Source organism: Bombus pyrosoma, linkage group LG6 (genome assembly GCF_014825855.1).
Source record: "Bombus pyrosoma isolate SC7728 linkage group LG6, ASM1482585v1, whole genome shotgun sequence".
NCBI lineage: Eukaryota > Metazoa > Arthropoda > Insecta > Hymenoptera > Apidae > Bombus > Bombus pyrosoma.
In genome coordinates, this window is record NC_057775.1 from 5,178,494 (window position 1) to 5,198,385 (window position 19,892).

General features: G+C 34.2%; 1 protein-coding gene and 1 long non-coding RNA gene across 2 annotated transcripts in view; both read left to right on the plus strand.

The window, feature by feature from the left end:
• The first annotated feature begins 12,852 nt into the window (after window positions 1-12,852).
• Window positions 12,853-15,288, plus strand: LOC122568229. Its single transcript, XR_006317015.1, has 3 exons — window positions 12,853-12,919; window positions 13,921-14,130; window positions 14,790-15,288. It is a non-coding gene; the product is annotated as an uncharacterized LOC122568229 (long non-coding RNA).
• An 805-nt stretch (window positions 15,289-16,093) lies between these two features.
• The window catches only part of LOC122568223 (potassium channel subfamily T member 2), a 203,790-nt gene continuing 199,991 nt past the window's right edge, over window positions 16,094-19,892 (plus strand). The window contains exon 1 of the mRNA XM_043727721.1: window positions 16,094-17,262. The gene's annotated coding sequence lies outside the window, so the exon portion shown is untranslated. The remainder of the gene's footprint in view (window positions 17,263-19,892) is intronic.

Sequence of the window (19,892 nt, forward strand, 5' to 3'; positions counted from 1 at the left end):
TAACAAAATACAAAACAAGTTACCCATTTCTCTCTACCGGATCGATTTTTAATGATTTTTCATTCATTCCACGTATACTATGTACACTCCTATTTTCACCCCTATTTTAACAATTTTTTCTTGATTTATGATACGTTTACTAGGCCTAGAAAAATCGTTTTTTATGCGAAAACTATGTAATATTCGACGTAGGTTAGGGAATAGAAATTTTCGATATTCAGACAGCAGCGCGTGATTGATTTATTAGGTTATTATCGTATAATATTTATCGCGTCGTATAGGAAAGAAATACGAGATAACGTAATTCAAAAGATAAACGTCATTAATCTAAAACTTTCAAGCAGACATTTATCCTGCATATTCTGAAAAAAGACATTGTCACACCTCATGACGCGTTAATTTCAATTCATCTGGAAAATTGATAGGGAAGGAAGGTTTAAGAAAGGGGAACAGTTTGCGTTCGATCGTATGCTCATCCCGACTGTCGCGCTACGTTTCGCTCCGCGGACACTGACGAAGGAGATTACCGGGAAAGCCGCGATAAACGCGAAGACTTTTCATAAGTTGTGGTATTACGAGCAAAGGAGGGCTAGGGGGAGATTTACGTCAATCCAGGCTCGACGACAGACAACGGGGGAACGAGTAATCAAATTTTACCGTAAGATGACGGCAAACACGTCGCGTATTTGTCGAACACTTGACAGAACCTCTCAGCCTCGATGGTTTTCCGCGGTGTACGTCTGTGATACGCGCGTCGCAAAACCGCCCCTGATTGCGCCGGGGTAAAAGTGACTGACAGTAATCGCCGCGCGACTACTACGCGCCAGTCTAAGCTTTTTTCACCATCGACGCAGTGAAAACATTCCGTACATCTCTCGACAGCGAACTATTCGAAAGACAGCGTTCAGATAATTGCCTCCACCTTTCATCGAACCTAGTTGTTCTATGCGATCTGTGGACATACAGCGGTACAGCGAATTCTAGACAACGATCTAGACGAGAAGAAATGAAAATATTATACGCTGCTGTTTGGAAATATGTGGACACTTGTTTTCGACCGATTCGTAATTTAGAAAATTAGAAATAACATAGAAACACGTAGAATGATTTCATTCTTTGGCAGAGTTACCATAGCGTAAAATCTTTTTAACAAATCTCGAAGCGTATACTCTTTCATCAAAATTGAAACTTTTCCATTGAACTCGATTATCTTGAGAATCTATGCACATTCGCCCTTATCTACAAAGATATAAAAACACTATCGCTTTCTAACAACGACTTTGTTACTCATACGTATCTTCGTAATCGGTTTACTGTTTAATTATCGCTATTCCACAGACGAGAACTATCTTTGTCCTTGTATCGATTCGTCAAGTTCTTTATCCGGCATTTCGTATGCAAATGAGAAAATAAAATTCCAAAAGAGGCCGTCATCTTGAAGTTTACATGCAGCCGGGTACCATGAATTGATATTCTCGTAAACTAAGATCCACTCGGATGATCATCGTGCCATGGTGACAAATTGGCGCGTGGAAAGTACACGACGCGCGAGTAATGTTATTCAAGCAGGGGCGCGGTGACAGGCGGAAGGAGAAGTCGATCGTAAGTTTCAAGCCGGTTCGGCAGTTTTGTATTTGGAATGGCTGGTTAATCGCTCATTTTCATAATTTTCATTTGCATTTATATCCCCTTATTATTCCGCGACCGAAGTTTCAGCCGCGTAATGAGATTATTCTGTTCCGCTGGCATGTCAACGCACGCCTAGCTACCGTGGGCTGACACAAAATCCACGTTGAACTACCGACAGAAACTTTTACGGTTAATATTCAACGAAAAAGAGAAAAAGAAAGGAAGAAAAGGCGAAAGAAAAAGGAGGGAGATGCACGTGACAATATGACGCGTGGTGAAAATATTAACAGCAAACAATTCCTTTTCAAGTCGCAAGCTGTCCCTTTTTCACCGTTTTCTTTCGTTTTCTTTGTCTTCGCCAATGCTTTCCTATTGCCAGTTTTTAAACGTTATCCGTTCCTTCCTTTTCCTGTTCCCGTCTCTTTGTTAACGGATTATAAATGTTTTTCTGAAACTGTCTCGCATTCTTAACTCTTCCTCCATGGTCTCTTATTTACTTTGGTCGTTTTGGTTCGCTCTGCCGATACCGTTGTTTCAATTACAAGGAAACGCGGCAGCGTTCGAAATGCGAACGTGTCGAAATGCTTTTAGAGAATCGATATCCCTCGGTAGATTAATTCTATTAAGCTGTTTTTCGAAATATTCGTACTCGGAGTCGAAGGTGATATTACAGTGGCTGCAGGAAGTATTTGCACACGCTCTTATTTTCTGACCAAGTGTTCTTTCATTACGTTCTACGTTTCATTTTCATAATATCAAACTTTTGTAATAATACAGAAGTACAGCAGAATTACCTATAACGCGAGGGACATTTTCCGCGTTGTACTGGACCAATAGCGCAACAACTAAAACAATTTCTTTTTTCCAAGTAACGTAACTAACTCTCTACAGAAGTAACTTTACGTAACACAATACGTGAAGTCCTCCTCGTTGTACAAAAGTTCATGCATAACGATGATTTTCGAATCGACATACATTTGCATGTCGCGAATGAGCCAAGTCTTCAACGGAGCACAGAAGGAAAGACGAGCAAATACTCAATTACGAATACCGTTCCTGTTTGTTCATCTTGTGCGTTCAAGTTGTATGCGATACGCGCATACTTCCGTACGCTTCCTGTCACGTATGCTACACGTATATACAGTCGTTTCGAGTAATTTTGCAATCGCGTTATACAAAGGCGCATCAAGATAAAATCGCTCAAGACGACACGTTCCAACGAAGTAACGAAGCAAAAAGAAAAAAGAACGGAAGAGGTGTGGATGCTTGACTGCGACGTGGATTAAAAGTGACAAGAGCGCTGCGTGTCGCCGTGGCGCCGGTAACTCTCGACGCCACACTGTTCTTAAGTCGCGTCGTTTGCCGATTCGATAAAAGGAAACACGAACCGATAGAAAAGCCGGTGGAACCGTTTGAACCGAGAGCCAGAGCCCTTTACCTATCGACGTTGCTGCCTGCTGGTTTCGTTCTCTCGACGAAGCCAGGCCGTGCGACAAAGCGTAAAAGGGGAAGACGAGCGCTTTTTCGAGCTTCTTCGCGTTGCACCCAGCCCATCCACCGTCGATTCGTTTTTCTTTTATCACGACGGCGGCTGTTTATGTTTTCGCAACGGCGCGTTCAACGGAGGCTACGTCCTCATTTACTTTGGAAATGAAGGCGTTACACAGACGAACAGGAGGACGAAAGGGAGCGTGGGAGTGGTTTTTTATTGGAACGTCCTATAAAGCCATTTTGCATTCTCCTCTTCTCTGCACGGAAGCAGTCACCGATTTTCTTTTTCTCCCCTGGTCCTCGCGCGCGCAAGACCTTCCTCCATCTTTTTCTCTCTCTCTCGTTTCCATCTTCGTCCGCCACTTTCCGTCTCTGTGGCAATCTTTCTACTTCCTTTCACGCCACGCTGTTTCCTCCTTTTTCTTCATCTATGAACGTATCCCGGCCGTGCTTCTACATGGTCTCCCCTGTTCGCCCAAGCATCGAGCAAATTACTTTCTGAGTGGCTTCTCCGACTTGCTTGCCCCTCTTGTCCTCCACGCCGTTCTTCTTCTCACGCCCTTCCCAACCCTTAACCCTCTTTCACCGTCTCTGTTCTCCAGCGCGGTAAGAAAGCTTCCTACGAGAATCCGGATACATATCGACCATTATTAATCTTGACATTTCGATGAGGAATCTTCTCAAGTTTTCATCAAGCAGTTATTAAATGGCCGCTCTTAATAACGTCGGGTACCGGCCGGCAGAGGATATCGGAAATGTATTTATTCCTATCGGTGGGAACGAGTCAGCTAGCGCTTAGTCGCAGCTCGATATACGGGCTCTCTTCTTTCACGTGCTCGAGGAAACGCGTCGCAAAGCTGATTACACGACAGCCGGCTAATTTTGTCAGACGTGAGGCTCGCGAGAACTCGAAGAACGCGCAGGAAGAAGGGAAAAGCGCGCGCCATCTGGGTGAATCGTTTACTCTCGTCGATCGTCTCGAACAGAAAATTGAAGTAAGAAGTAATCTTTCTAATGGTAGATGGAATTTTTTTGTTTCAGAGAATTGGATGGGGAACTGCTGTTCGATAAGAGATGGCACTGTAACGTTCGAATATTGGTAGCGAAAGTTTATCGAATAAATCGGTTATGTTGTCGAAAAGCTGCCAAATTGGAAACCAATAATATAAAATTCGTTGCAATTCTTCTACTTAATGCGTTGCGATATTACGGATAGAACAATTTTCTATTTCACATGCCGTGATAAACAAAGGTATTTGAACGCGTGCCAATAAATATGCCTTGCGATGTATATTTCACAAGGTATACGTAAATTTTCTAATCGTTTTCAACTTGATCGTTGTAACGATGATACTTGTGACTCGTTGCTAAATCCAAATTACGGTGCTAACAAGATTTCGAAATGCTTTTCATGACACACGTATTCGCAGAAACTCTCTACGATAGGTTCAGATATTTTTCTATGTCGCAGTATGTCAAACGATAAATAACTGGTACATAAACAACGCGGAAAAAATGGAAGAAGAAAATAATGAAAAGATGTTTCGCGTATAATTCGGCCATTTTTCATCCTGTTGCTACTGTATTATTTGTTAAGTAAAGAGAGTGCATAACGCCATCGATCGTTCTTCCTGAACGTCAATCATTAGTCGTAGCGTGAAAAGTTCATACGTCGCTAGGTGTTCGAAAACTATGTACGATAACGTGTACTAAACGCACGTCAACGTGAAATGATCGTCGCGAGAAACGGTGTTACGCGATAGCAGACACTTTGCTGGCAGTTTGCTAGTTTGTTTTAAAGATCAAACGGTATCGCGTCTATGATATAGACTCTATGCGCATGAATAAAATAGTATTTTCTGGAAACAAAGGATCGAGTCTGCTATTTTCTTCGAGTCGTTTTCGACCGATTCGTATCGAGATAATTAGAAAATTTCTTTCTCAGGTAGAAAATTGGAACAATCGCAGCACGTTGGAGTAAAATTCGTCTGGAATTGTAACAACCGCAGCATTCTCGTACAATGCCAAACAAGAATTCAAATCAACTACGATTATTAAATTAAGTCCTATATTTTTTATTAACTATCATCGAATCAATGATCAACTCGAACTAAAATTCAGAATAAAAACTTGAAATGTTCAAATATTACTAAATTCTGGAGAATAATAAAAAGTTAAAATACTGGATTTAATTAAAAAACATAAAATTTTCTACTTTTCATTATCCTACGCATGACCAATCTACTCGGAATAATTCCTGTTATTCGAATGTAATACGCGAATCGTATTACGAACCCATCGAACCGTCGATGCACAAGCTACGAGCAATAATTTCGTTTCCTGAAAGGAAATCGAACATTATCTAGCAGAACTCGCTGCTATCACGCGATGTATACGCGTTAGACGCGGAAGCAACGTTCCGAGGATGGATATGAGAAACTCCTTTCACATATATGTGCTTACTTACGTATGAATATCGATTCCGTTATGAGGCATTAAGAGCAACCGTAACAGCATCAAATGTATCTCGAAAGAAAGATCGATCGCTCCATTCAGCCTCTACAAGTCTTATAAATAAATATGTATCGACTGGCTGTACAGGAATTCCTCAACTATGCTTCGCCTTCGAAACTTAAGGGAACAAGGAACGCTCCCTATTCCATCGGTTTCCGCCAATAGTTTGCTTCTAACTATACCGAACGAACGTTCAAATTCCACTGCTCGACGATACTTCAGTTAAGGTGTCGTTTTCGCTCTTAATGTTTCCATGGAATTCCTCGTGTCGCGACTGAATTCTTCTCTTTCTCGTTACGGAAGATGTTTAAAACAAAGATGGTTATAGATGAAACGGAATTTTTAGTTCGAATAACTTGGCTGACGTGGACATTTCGAAGTCAAGTTACTTAAGTTCGAGTAACTTTGGAACGGGTAACTTAATTCGTACAAATATAAACTTAAAGCCGAGTTATTTAGATCCAAGCGATTTAAATTCAGATAACGCTGCCAATCTGAACGGAGCTTAACTCGACGGACGAAAATACGACGAAGGATAACGTACAGCGTCGTATAAATATTTGATTGGGCAATGTGACGTGTGTCAAGGTATTTCTACCCCTTCTAGGAACGATCGTATCGATTTAGGGGAGGCCGCGTCTTCGAAGGACTCGACCGCAACCTATAGTCCCCGTAAATATAGCCCCGACGATCGAATCATTTTCTAATGAATTAACGATGACCGTTTCCCTTTGTATGACGCCAAACGATCTTATCCGTGGACGTCCGTTTGATTAACGACACGTATCGTCGGCCCGACCAACAATAAGCTCGGTTTCTTTTCTCGGAACTCGAACCGTGCAAAAATAAGAACTTCCCTTTATGGAAGATCCCCTTACGTATTCGTAACTTGAGACGTATCAAATACCATCTACTAAAGTTTCTTCCTCGATTTTGAAGATTTTACGTTCCAATGAATCTCAATCGTGGCGGAAAGATTGTAAATAGCAAACTAACAATCTCCGAAAAATTACTCTTTACTGCTTTCGTGTAGTTCTGTATATGCATATGAGTGCCCTAATAATTGTAAGAGATTTTACGTTATATTTATCGTTAGTATATACACTGCTGGAAATAATGAAGAGGTCGTTATCTACTTTAAACCTTAGAGTGCTATGGATGCGTATATGCGTCTGGCGAAAGTCATCGGTGTGGACTAAGGACGCATATATGCGTCTGGCGAAAACCATCGCTGTGGACTAAGGACGCATATATGCGTTTGTCAATTTTTCCGAGCACCTACGCACAAGTAATGCTATTACGTTTGTGCGAGATAAATATAAATGCATTTCAATGTTAATGCCGCGTTCGAAGAAACTGTCTTTTCTTTTTTTTTTTTTTTTTTTTATTTAATACTTTGCATTCACAATTTGTTCAATTTANAACATTTGGTAGAATAATCGTGCCGGCACGACACAATTATCAAGAAGAAAATGTGTTGTTTGTGTGAAAAATACGAGAAGGAGCGACAGAAAATGCGATGTCGGATTATGTATTGATAATTGTTTTGAAATTTTTCATGCACAATTGAATTATTAACTTGTGTTATATTTACTAAATTTAGTTTTCTAGTTTATTGTCCTTATCACCAACTGTGTCGGTTTATTTGTTTCTTGATCGTCTTAAGGACTGTATTATAGTATCGTACGAGCAGCGTGGCCACTTGTCAAGCCTATATGACTCGTTTGTTTTTGTTTGTGTGATTGGTTCGATAGTATTGACCTTCTCTAACCGTCTCGAGCAACCAGCGTCGTAAAAATAATATTGGAATATTTAGGAAGGATAAAGATGACTAAAAAGAAATAAATAGAGGGCTAAATTTTGTCGGAAATTTGATTATTACAAGCCATATCGAAGGATTTACTATGATATACGTATGTTACGTCGTGCGACACTCTACCTCGACCAGGCCACGCACCGAGGGCAAGATGGCAACCAGATGTCCGCGCGTCCTTACGGCATAACCTCAATAGTCTTAAGGACCTATCATAAATCTCCGGCATTTTCTACCTAAAGTCCTTCAGACCGTACATACATCTTTTTACTGATTCGTTTCCAAAGCCTATTGTTTATTACGGGAAGACACGGGAAAGTTTTATCCAATCAGAAACAAGTCTACTGCCCTCACTTTCCTAACCAAAATTGTCATGAACAAATCCGATACAGCATCGCCACTTTAACTTATTTATTCTTCACCGTTAGAATAGTCAACATGTCATTACCGGGTTTCTATCCTTAAATCAATCACTTATTTAACTTATACATACGCATCAGTGTAACTATTTTCTATATAAAGTTGTTGGAATAAACATTAATTTATACCTGTTAATTCAGTGTAAATTCAGTCGAACCACCTTTGTGGTATTGTCGTAACAGAAATCAGGGGATCGATCATTTCGTGGTGTCGATTATCTAATCGTAACGGGAATTTACGACCCCCTTTGACGTGCCTTCTCGCGATCGCGTCTCTCCGCGAATGATCGAATAAACAACGTATGTTGAATATTAATAAGAGCTGTTATTAAACTACTAGAACTTCATTATTTGGCGTCGTGAATCATCGGGATGTTCGCGTAACATTTTATGGGTTTAAAGTTGGAAAATGTATCGTAAAAGCTGTTGAAAGCATTAATTTAGACGCACTTTACTATTTTCAGGCCATATAGATACGTAAGTGTAATGGTAAGGATCAGAAATATTGTTACATATAAAAACGTTCAATTATTTATCATTTCATATTTCACGTTGTAGATCATAGAATTTAGCAGTGATATATTTAATGGAATATAAAAATTAATCGTCATGAATTTGCTGATTATTCTTTCATTTAATTAAATTTAGCTCTCAAGATATTAATTTCCTATGCTATATGTGTATACTTTTAACTAAACTTAGCAAATTACGTCAGTGTCTCGATTTAATTTTAAGTTCGTCTATTCAATTTGCGCATATTTTGTCTAGACGAACATAAAGGTCTGCGAGACGAAAATTGTCCAGAGTTGAACAGAAATTGCTCGAGTCAGGTCAATAGATCGAATCATGCATTATGCCACGGATAAATTGAAATCAACGGGACGTATATAAATTTAATTTTACCCAAATAACTATGAAAAAAAGGAAGTATGGTGACGTTGGATATCTATATTCGATTTTGATTCACGTAATCGAATGGAATTTCATTCTCGATAAATTAATTCGACAATTTCATTCGTTTTATAATTAGATCGCGAATACCGTCGTTTCGTTAACCTTTTTAATCGAAATTAAAAAATTGAAAAATGTACAAGAATTACATTCAATTCTTTCTTTTTATTTGAATAAAAGATGTTTAAACATGGAAATATCGATTGTCGATAAGTTTAATTAAAACTTACATTTCGATGAAAGCTTGTTAGTCGTACATGACACAAATATGATCCTTTTGTCAACTGTTTATTGTTTAGTTACCGGTATACCTACTTTTCTATTCTCTTTGTGCTATGTTTTCTTAGTAAACCGATAATGTCTTTACTCTGCATCCTGAAATTGGAACGTATGACTATACTGTCTATATTATGGAGAAAGAGCATACATATTTATGGAAGAAACAACTTGTGGCAAATCGTGGCAAAGCAAACTTTTCAACAAATCAACTTCGGCAACTATCTTAAATGATAATGTTTTAGAATATATAATACTGTCTTTCTTGTTTGTCGGCGATTCGTCGAAATGTATTTGATATATATCTGATTTTATTAGGAGAATATTATGTTTTACTAATATTTTAGGCCAAACAAAGACACGAAATGTTAATAATCGTTGAAAGATACAAGGAATCTTGTTTTACACTTTTTTTATAGTTATCGTCTTTTTAATAATTTTCTATAATACACTTGAATACCGAAAGAAACTTTTGACTATCTCGTCTATATATAAATAACCTTTGATTCGACAATACTATAGTTTAGGAAAAAGGTTAACGAACTTGTTACGAAAACCTAAAATGTAATGGTGATTATAATCTTTTATAATAATACTTACAATTATACGAAAATGGTACTTTAATTTGACATCACTTGTATCATGTATAATACAAATTTATTACTACGTACTAATATATTTATTATTTATAAATTAAATAACATCTGCGTTTGAACTGCGGTAAACTGAGGAACTTGTTCAAAAAATAGCGTTTCATCTACAATCGGTAACACAAGCATCTACAGAGCACAAAGGAAAGGAAATCCTACTTATTATTTTACAATGAATACGTTCACAATGTAATTCAGTCTAAATATATGAATAATCTATGGCTGAATACAGTTATATGAAAAAGTTCTACTAGCGTTTTTTAATAAATATAAATTAATATATCAAATGTCGATAAAGTATTACCAACTGCGGTTACACAAAAATTATTGAGAAAATAACAAAGAAAAAAGATCACTGTTTACAATATTTTCTAATTTTATTAAATTATCTGTGAAATTTATGTCATGGAAATATATTTGAATGTACATGTTTGGAAATATTCCTGGAAAATGCAAATAGAGTATTGCCTGAAATATTATATTACATATTCCCTTGATAGCAAACATAATAACTGTGATAATGACCGCGATCAATAAAAAAAATTGCATTATTAACAAAGTATATCTATGCGTAACAACCATTAGATGAAATCGAATTCTCAATGGGATACTTGCAAGAGCAAACGATATTACAGGATATAATGTCAAACTCTACCCATAGTTTTGTTGCATAATTGTAAATGTATTCTACTACTTTATGGACATTTTGGAATCGTGAAACGCGAAATATATGTCGAAAATAACTGTTTTCACAATTATTTGAGATCTCTGATTTATCCACATACGTTATGTCTGCCACAGAAAATTAATGCATGATGAAATGTTTGGATTTCATGTTGTTTCGGAATTTTAGTGGGAATAGCGTGCATGGTGTATCAGTTTACGAAAATGTGACTAAATCTAATAACACGATGACGTTAAATAATATGTATTCGTTATTCTTCGTTATGTTACCATTTTGATAATGTTAAAATAACAACAGCATGTATTACACAATATGTGAAAAATTTAGAACGTAACGTCCTGTTCTTAAATTTTTCTTTCATATAATTAGATTATTTACAATCGACGTACAATTTTAATTAATCCGCGAATGTTTATGCATCTTTATGACAAACTTAAAATGCAAAATGCATAGAACCATCAAAAATACTGTACGTATTAAAATATTTAGAGAATAAATGTACATACATGTATATAGTATATAAATAGGTATATACAGCGTAATTATAGCCAAATATTAAGTCCTATAATTTTTTAGTCCGATGACAAGCGTCATAAATTTCTAGCAAAAGTTATTAATCCTCCATTTGTATTTCTATCGTGTATCAACAACAGCTTTTATTAAAGCAATAATTGAAAGAAGAACTCTACAAAACTCGTTAACTATATCTAGCGTTCAGTTCGGTTTGTTTAATGTGAATTTATTGCATTTTATAATGGAGTTACTATAAACTATAATATTATGAAATTCTTTCGTTCAAAGTTGATTCAAAACGTGTAATAAACGTAAAATGATACTTGCAACGTTTAATAAAATTGTCGCAAAGAGATAATAAGCAATAAAGTAATATGTATCGTGTTATGGTTGACTGTTAACCACTGTTATCGTCATTCTTCTAATACATATGTAAGCGTGAAAATTTATAATCTTTGTAACATTTAATTCGTAAATGCAGCGTGATAAAATAATTCCGTCGTCATCAGCGATCGTCGAGTACAGTCATTTTCGAGGCACCAACGCGCATGAAATAATGCTATATTCTTTAGTAATTGTTAAATATTGTTATTTCCAAGCGAACGAAACGGGGAAGACCGTAATGGTCAACAAAATAACTCTTCCACACCGGTGTAATGTCCAAGTAATTTTTAAGCTCCTAACGCACTTGTTATGATCATTTTGTATCGTGATATAATGTTTTTATGATGTAGTTTTATGATTATGAGGGCAAAACGACGTAGGTATACATTCACTTTATTATGAAGTGAACTTTAGTCGAGCGGTAGTTGTTTCGATATGAATCTATATACATTTTTATAAGATGGATGTTTATAAATTAACTAATAATTGGTGATTAAAGGCCCGGAATAAAGATATTTTGTTGTTTTTCTTTCTTTTTCTATTAACGATGCTACATATCACACAATTTTTCTTCTGCGCCCTAAAAGAAAATTCCACAGAAGCATATATTTTCTTTGATAGCAGAGATAGTCATAAAAATCATGATTCGATTATTTTAGTGGCTTAACTTGTCAATTATAAAATTGTAAAAAATATCTGTACAATAGAATTCTACAAGCTATACTTGAAATATTCTCTAATAAAAGATTAATTTTTGATTCCTTTCTCGCACAAAGTACACTGTCATCAAGCAGGACGATTCCCAGTATAAATTATTTACTATTTTTCGTCGAAATAGAGCGCCATTTCTTCTTCAAATATTAACGCTTCGCTTGTTCATTTTGCGTTTCATTAACTGAACCCGATCGAATGGCAAACATTAAACCTATGGAATATTAAACGAGACACATGATACTGGTTGCTAACTGTGTGCCGAACTGCATCGTGGAACAAATATTTTATCATAAAAAGCTTGTTTAAAGTTAAATGGGAAATGCGCAGCGAATCATTAAAGTCTATCCTCCTGGTTGTTTAAAATTTTCCATATATTTCCGCATAAATCACATGATCAATGACCTTTTAGAATCAAATTTTCCAATTGATTTACCACGTATTCCAGACTATTATTAAATAATATTAATTGTTAATATTAATTATCTGTACTCTCGGAAGATTTGCGCGTCAATAATTTTAATAAGCTGCGAATCGGATGTTTACCAGCAGACCCGAAAATAGTCATTTTTCCGGTAAATGTTAAGAATTCTTTTGTCAATGGTCTTTGTGGTAGTAGTAGTATTAATCACGAATGATGTCAATTTTAAAAAATTCGAAATATTTATCAAAAGCTTCGTATACGTATATAAATTATCAGTAGCAATGAGTAGATGTAATGTATACTTTGTACGTTGATTATTGCGCGACCCTTTCAAGGGTATGGCACTTCGTATACATACGTAAGGAACGTTCGACTCGTGCTCCAGCTTATTCTTGCTTCAACCGCCGCATTGTAAAGATCGGAGAAAAGCTTCTACCTCCATTAATAATTTAATTATTGGTTCGTAACATTTTAAATTATTAATTTATAACATTTATACTATTAATTTATAGCACTAAGGTCTATTCTACATTCATACAAAGTACATTCTACTGTTAATTCCTAGCAATTATTTCATTAATTTTTAACAATTATCCTAAAACGATCATACTATATTAATTTAAAACAATACTATCAATTAGTAATAATTAAATTAATGATTTCGTTTATCTAATATTAGTAAAATTTTTAGAATCTCTGAAATGATATTTTATTTTTCAATTTTAAACATAGCATTTAATTTTTTATTTGCCTACTTCATATAAAATCAGTGCTAATCCCACGAGTTCTACGACACTCCTACTCATTTCAATAATCAACAGTGTTCAATATACTTTTGTTGAAAGATATCTCTACCCTTGTGTATAATCCTGAGAGAATAATTCTAAAATTTTATTTTTGTCTTAATGAATTTCAATTCATTGTCATAACGTACATTTCTATTTAATTTCGAGGACATAATTATTAGTTAAACAACTTGAGTCAAATATAACGCGATTAAATGTCCTTAACAATTTCTTATATGCTATGTCCTATTCCTTTTAAAAAATTGAATATTACATTGTAATTAATTAAGATGTAATTAATAAGATATAGCAGTACGTACGAAGGATACATATTTATGAATAGACAACATTGACTTGCACGCTATATTTTAACGATAATTTTTATTCTCTCGCGCATATATGTAAATACAAGTGTATTGAAATCAGATATACTACAAGCCTTCAATACTTTCACATTCTAATTAACAAATTTCAATACACTGCTTTTTTATTATCAGATAATTTTACGTCTTCTGCTCTCGACAACATAATGTGTATACAATATTTTATTATTTTGATAATACCTAATGCTCTCTAAAGTATTCTAGAAGTATAGAATTCTGTACTTTGTTGCGATTATCGGATATCCTGTTCTATACTTTATTTATAATTTCATATGTATAAGATTTTATGTAGTTTCAGTTCATGCTAATATTATATACTGAATCGATAACGCCGAATGTGGAACGGAAATGAGAAGATGCACAAGCGACCCCCAAAACATGGAACACGAAAAGGCATTGCATGTCACGTCTATTCTGTACTTCGTCGGTGGAAATACCTCGTCCGTAGTAGAGGATATAACCACAGATGGACATAACAAAACCTGTGCTGCCTGAACAATCGGTATTTCAGAACATATGTTATCTACCCTAAATTGATAATGTCGAATATGACGTGAAAATGGTAAGGGATTCGCATAACTGCCAAACCTCGTTATCATTTTAACGTCAGTTCCAATGTTACCGATTAAAAACAGTGGGATTCTCAAATCATTCATATATTTGTTTCAGAAATGAAATCTCAAATAGTACTATAAGTTTGATAAAGAAAGATTATCACGTTGGTAGTTTACAAAAATTATTCTTCTGTAAAAGAATGCTAATTGTAATAAATATCTCATAAGTAAAAATTCAGATATGTATTTCTATATTTGTACATTTTCTGAATTTCAATCATAACGTATACATTTTTTAACTACTAATCCAGAGAATATATTGGAATTTTGTTTTAGTATTGGATGAATTTTCAGCTTACATCGATTTAAGTTGATTTATATCATAATTTGATTTAACAAGTAGTTGAATAGCATATTCTATAATCAGAAAATATAGTAAGAAAGATTTATAAGAAGCGAGAAAGAGAAATAGACAGAAACTATACATTTTAGAGGAAATAACAAAATATAAAAGAAAAGAAATGTGTGATTACATATATAATACAAAATTTAAACAGATTGTTATAGGGTAATGTTTGTTATTCTGATACTTCTCTATTGTCCACAGAAAATGCAATGTGATACAATAATCACTAGACTACAGAACCAACATGGATGACCGTTATACGAGACGATACAAACTATCCTAGAATTTGTGAAATCCAACGGTGACGTTCTTCTCTGATATACGAGATTTTATGGATAACCACAAATTTGCGGAACCTGAGATGAAAAATTTCAGCACCATAGAATCTAACACTGATCACCCCAGATTTATGAAACGAAATTAATTTGGACTATCTCTTTTAATCTAACAATTTACAAATTATCAACATTATGGTCACAAGTATGATAATAAGCGAAATGAAGTTCTAAAAGAAAATCTTACAAATTAGAACATCTTCTATTATCCTATTTGACGTATTAACGGTATTTAACGGTATCAACCAATGTTCTATACATATTTAATAATTCTTCAAAGAGGAGGATTGTATGTATAATCAAATGACACAGAAATCGTACTTCTATTAATTGTACAATACATTGTAGGAACAAAATGAACATGTAAATGATTCTACACCGATTATGAAACTTTTGAGGCTTATACCGTTGTTCACATGGTTGACAAATGTTCTAAAAAGTAAAAGTCAATAAATGTTTCAAGCACATTCTATCTTTGGATAACATCATTGCATCCTTTGATCTCTTAGATTAATCATTGATCGTTATTGACCTGTATTTAGATTGAATGTTTAAGTTGGTGAATATGTGAATGTAATTTATGAGTAGTAAAATTTAAAGCATCGTAAAATGTACCTAATTTTATAATCGAATATAATTTAAAATTAAAATAATAACAATTATATTCGTCCGATGGCGCTAGCGCTGCATTAGAGTGTTCCTATTCTCGACTATGCTTCTATAGACTGACGTTTAAAATATTTATACAGACAGCAATGATTTCTTCATGTATCTGTCTGAATTATCTTTACCTGATGCTTTTGCAATAATATTTTCATGATACATATCATTCATTTCTCTAAGTAGCGTTCTCAATTCCCTCGCATACAGATTATCTTTTCAAATAGTAGCATTAAATTATCCTTGTATGCAAAAATAAACACATCATTATATCTTAAACTTTATCTTTAAAAGCATATTCTCAATTTTAATGTATCTTCAAATAGCGTTAGCTCTAAATTCGTGAAAGGAACAATAAAATCTTTTGACATTTAGTACAACGAACAACCTAACCTTTTTAACTGTTTGATTGTTACATGCATAAAATTTGTACAGAAAGAAGCGTAAATAACGAGAGGAACAAAATTATAAATAAAACTGTGGATATAAACAATACGTACCTATAATCTGTCCAATAGATCACAATGTGTTTTTCATCGTCGGAAGGATTCCTGAAAAGCTTCATACATCAAGATTTCATACGCGTCACTTTTTTGGCTGCGGTCGAATCCGAGGATTTTCGTCCCCTTTTATCTCAGCAGGTGTTTGGACGGTTGATCGAATAGGTCGTCGGTGGGCGTCGTCAGGAGCGTGGTCGACGTTGCGAGCAACGAGGATGCGTCATCATTGAAGCGCGAGACACCGTTGAGTAAGCGTCGAGCGCGCGCGCTTCGAATAATTCGACTGTTCGTTTAGAAATAAAGCGTGATCGCGTCGCACGTGCCGCGCGTTCTACACTACCGTCCCATTACACGCAATGACAGTTTTACTACGTGATTCAAATTCACGTCACGTTTGACACTTCCTGTGCATTTTTAGTAGAATTATCAATAATGCTCGTTGACATTAGATTTGTTTTAATTTTTCATAAAGTATTATTTATTACAAGTATTTTGTATTACTTTGTAAATATATTTCAGTGAATAATTTAAACACAGTTTTGAATTACAAATTCGGTAATCTTTCTGTTGAAGAGTTAAAAACGGTTGGACATTAAGAACGTTTTTGATGTATAATTATAATAATTATTCGAAAACAAGAACATGATAATTGAAAAATATGTAATTGTGCAGTGAAAGTGATTGCCAGTAACGGTGAACTTAACAACAGAGTATTTGTTGTTAAGTAATTCGCGAGATATAAGACGATGATATAATTTGATCTAACGGAAGGTGCTTGTTGTATTCTTACTTTCGATAACAATGGAATTGATTTACATTTCGTTGGTGAATTTGATTAATTGATCTGAGATGTTCGTCTTGCGTGGAAATGTGTCGATACTCGCGAAAGTGATAGTTCTTGGTAAAAGCATTTCTCTTGACCAATCGATGAGAATGATAGGATTTTCTTGAATTGTTTAACAGTCTCATGCACGACATAGAAACGGTTACAAACATCGTTTACATTGACGATCGATAGAAGAAGATTGTAAGATCGAAAAGAATTGTGTCAATGTATGATATATGATGAAAATTCCGTTGACGTGTGATTCTTTGAAGGAAATAACCATTGACGACGGTTGCCATCTGATTCGACAGAAAAGAATGGAAAATCTATTGAGAGATGAGGATTCCAATTACGTAAGTACATATCAGTAATAATATTTTGTAATCTAAATGTAAAGAGCAGACTGTTGACTATGTAGACTACAGGAAAACGCGATGGAGTCACAGTTGCAAGCTTTTTTTTTACAGGCATGCAGTTTTCAAATTCACTATGTTGTTAATGAATTCTGTTTCCATATTATTTATTTTCGGGATTAAATACGTATTTTTCAGGTTTCTCGTAAATTTAGGAATATTGTTTGTTATGATATTAAGATATCGACGGTATTTAATCCACTTTATGTAAATTAAAATATATCATATTAATTATAGGAATATTCAGGCCGTTGTTGAAGGAATATTCTGTATGTTACATTTTGAAGAGTAGTTAGTAGCTAAGAATATACAAATTTGGAAACAGTACAAATTTATCATAACACAATTGTGTTGTCATAAAACAGGATGAAATAGCACAAATTTTCGTTTTTGTCTTTCACATTAATAATCTTTTCTTTTTGTTAAGAAAAATGTAAATTTTTCATCCTGTGCTCTATTTTATATCCTTTAGATTGGTCTAGTTCGAACATGTTGACAAGCAGGAAACAATACGCCAGCATAAAGAATAAATTGAAGTCATTAATACTGCGTAAACAGAGTCTCTCGTGGGCAAAAAAATATGTTTGGAAACTTTTGCTAGAAGTTCAGTGTAAGGAGCGTATTACGATATTTACATCACACGTTTTTTTCATCTCTTATAGAGAAACACAATCGTAGAATGTAATTGTAAAACAAAAACAAAACTAGGTTTATATTTGTTTCTGAGATTAAAAATGTATTTCTTACTCTTTTGAACATTAAAAAATATTTAAAACATTAGTTATATATATGTAGACTCATATCTATCGAGTTAAACTAAGATTATTCGTTTTTTACTAAACATTGAGAATTTATCACTTGTTTAAACGATTATATCTTTAAATCTATTAATTTATTTCCTTTTTTAACTATCTCATATTGAAATACTTCTTTTTATCGACTAAGAAACGTAATAATTAAGAAATCAACAAGATTTAGACTTAGGACTTGCAATTTTCCCGAGTAGACTTTAAAAATAACAATTTCTTCCAGTTTCTATTTTTTATGTTCTATTTATTAATTAATGTTTTCCACGATCATAGAAATCATTATTACTTTAATCAACATTTTAATAATAATCAATCTTCTACTGTACGTTAAACAGGAGTAATACTGATTTTTTATGTGAAGTGTTAGAGTAGTAATCACTGAAATGCTACGTACAAAACTATTCGTTTGGAAGTATCTGACGTGTAGTCAATTACGTTCACTCGAATGCAATGCTATTGTATTTCGGCAAATGGCCTTCCTCTAGAGACTATATCTAGAGAATATATCTACCTAATACATTTGAGTGGAACAAGGCGTAATTGCGGAACAGTATTGTATATCTACTACTGACACTTCACCACTAATCACTAATATGTTTCGATCGGAAGCTTCATTTTTGTGCTTTATTTATTCTCGGCTCTGTGTGTAATCTACAATCTCGAGGTCTGTTCTGAATATTATATAAATTTCGATGTTTAATCAAAATATAATATACTTTTTAATGTAACGACATTTATTTACCAATTTATCTTAATTACTTATTAACAAGGTAATTAAGAATATTTTGAGAGAACATGCCATGTGCGAAACATTGATACTGTATTAATTTATCAAGTAATTTGTTTCTCTTGGAAAAGTTTAAAAAATCGTGGACTTCGTTGTCTTTCAAATTACATATCTTTCAAGAAGACATTTAGTTTATATTTATCATGAATTGTGTTATGTCTTGTACAATTTAAAAATTAATATTTTAATCATTTTTGAGTAATAACTAGAATTAGTGTAAAATATATTAGGGATCCTGAAATTTATAAACGTTACAATTTTATACATTTCTATCTGTTTTGTGCATAATAACTGAATAATATAGTTAATGCCGAACAAATTTAACATTAAAAGAACGTTTCAGTTTTATAAGATAGTATAGTACCTATTTCAATTATGAAGGAAAGTAGTAACCGTAAAAAAATGTAAAATTATTTTGAGTTTCCCTGTACTTCTCAATAGTTGTGAATATTTTGCGGTTTGATTGAGTACAAAATTACAATAAAGTATAATGTAATTATATAGTTATTGCCTATACGCGAAATGTAGTCTAATACAAGCAAGAAAAGTAATAATCGTATTACAAGGTATTATCATTTAATCTGTTAATGGTTGAAACTATAAAAGCTTTCGATCGTCGATTTACCATGAATCGATTTTATGACAGAAATTGCCGGTTTTCATTATCGTACAGTGTAAGGGTGTAGAAGGGTAGTCAAATCTGGAATACCATTACCGACAAATTTAGATTTGTATTTCGTCACTGCAGCCTACCCAATTTCCGAGATCTGTATACGATTCATCGTCTTTCCCTAAATCCCATGACAATATCTTGAGATTATTTCGGTTATAACATGGCTCTAAATTTGGTTTCATAGATTTTTGGTTTGGAGATATCGCGTGAAAGGTTTCCTAATTTGCTAAATGTTAGGAACATCTCGATAGTGACATGACAAATAAATGCAATTTAGCAATGTCGTGATCTCAACGTACCG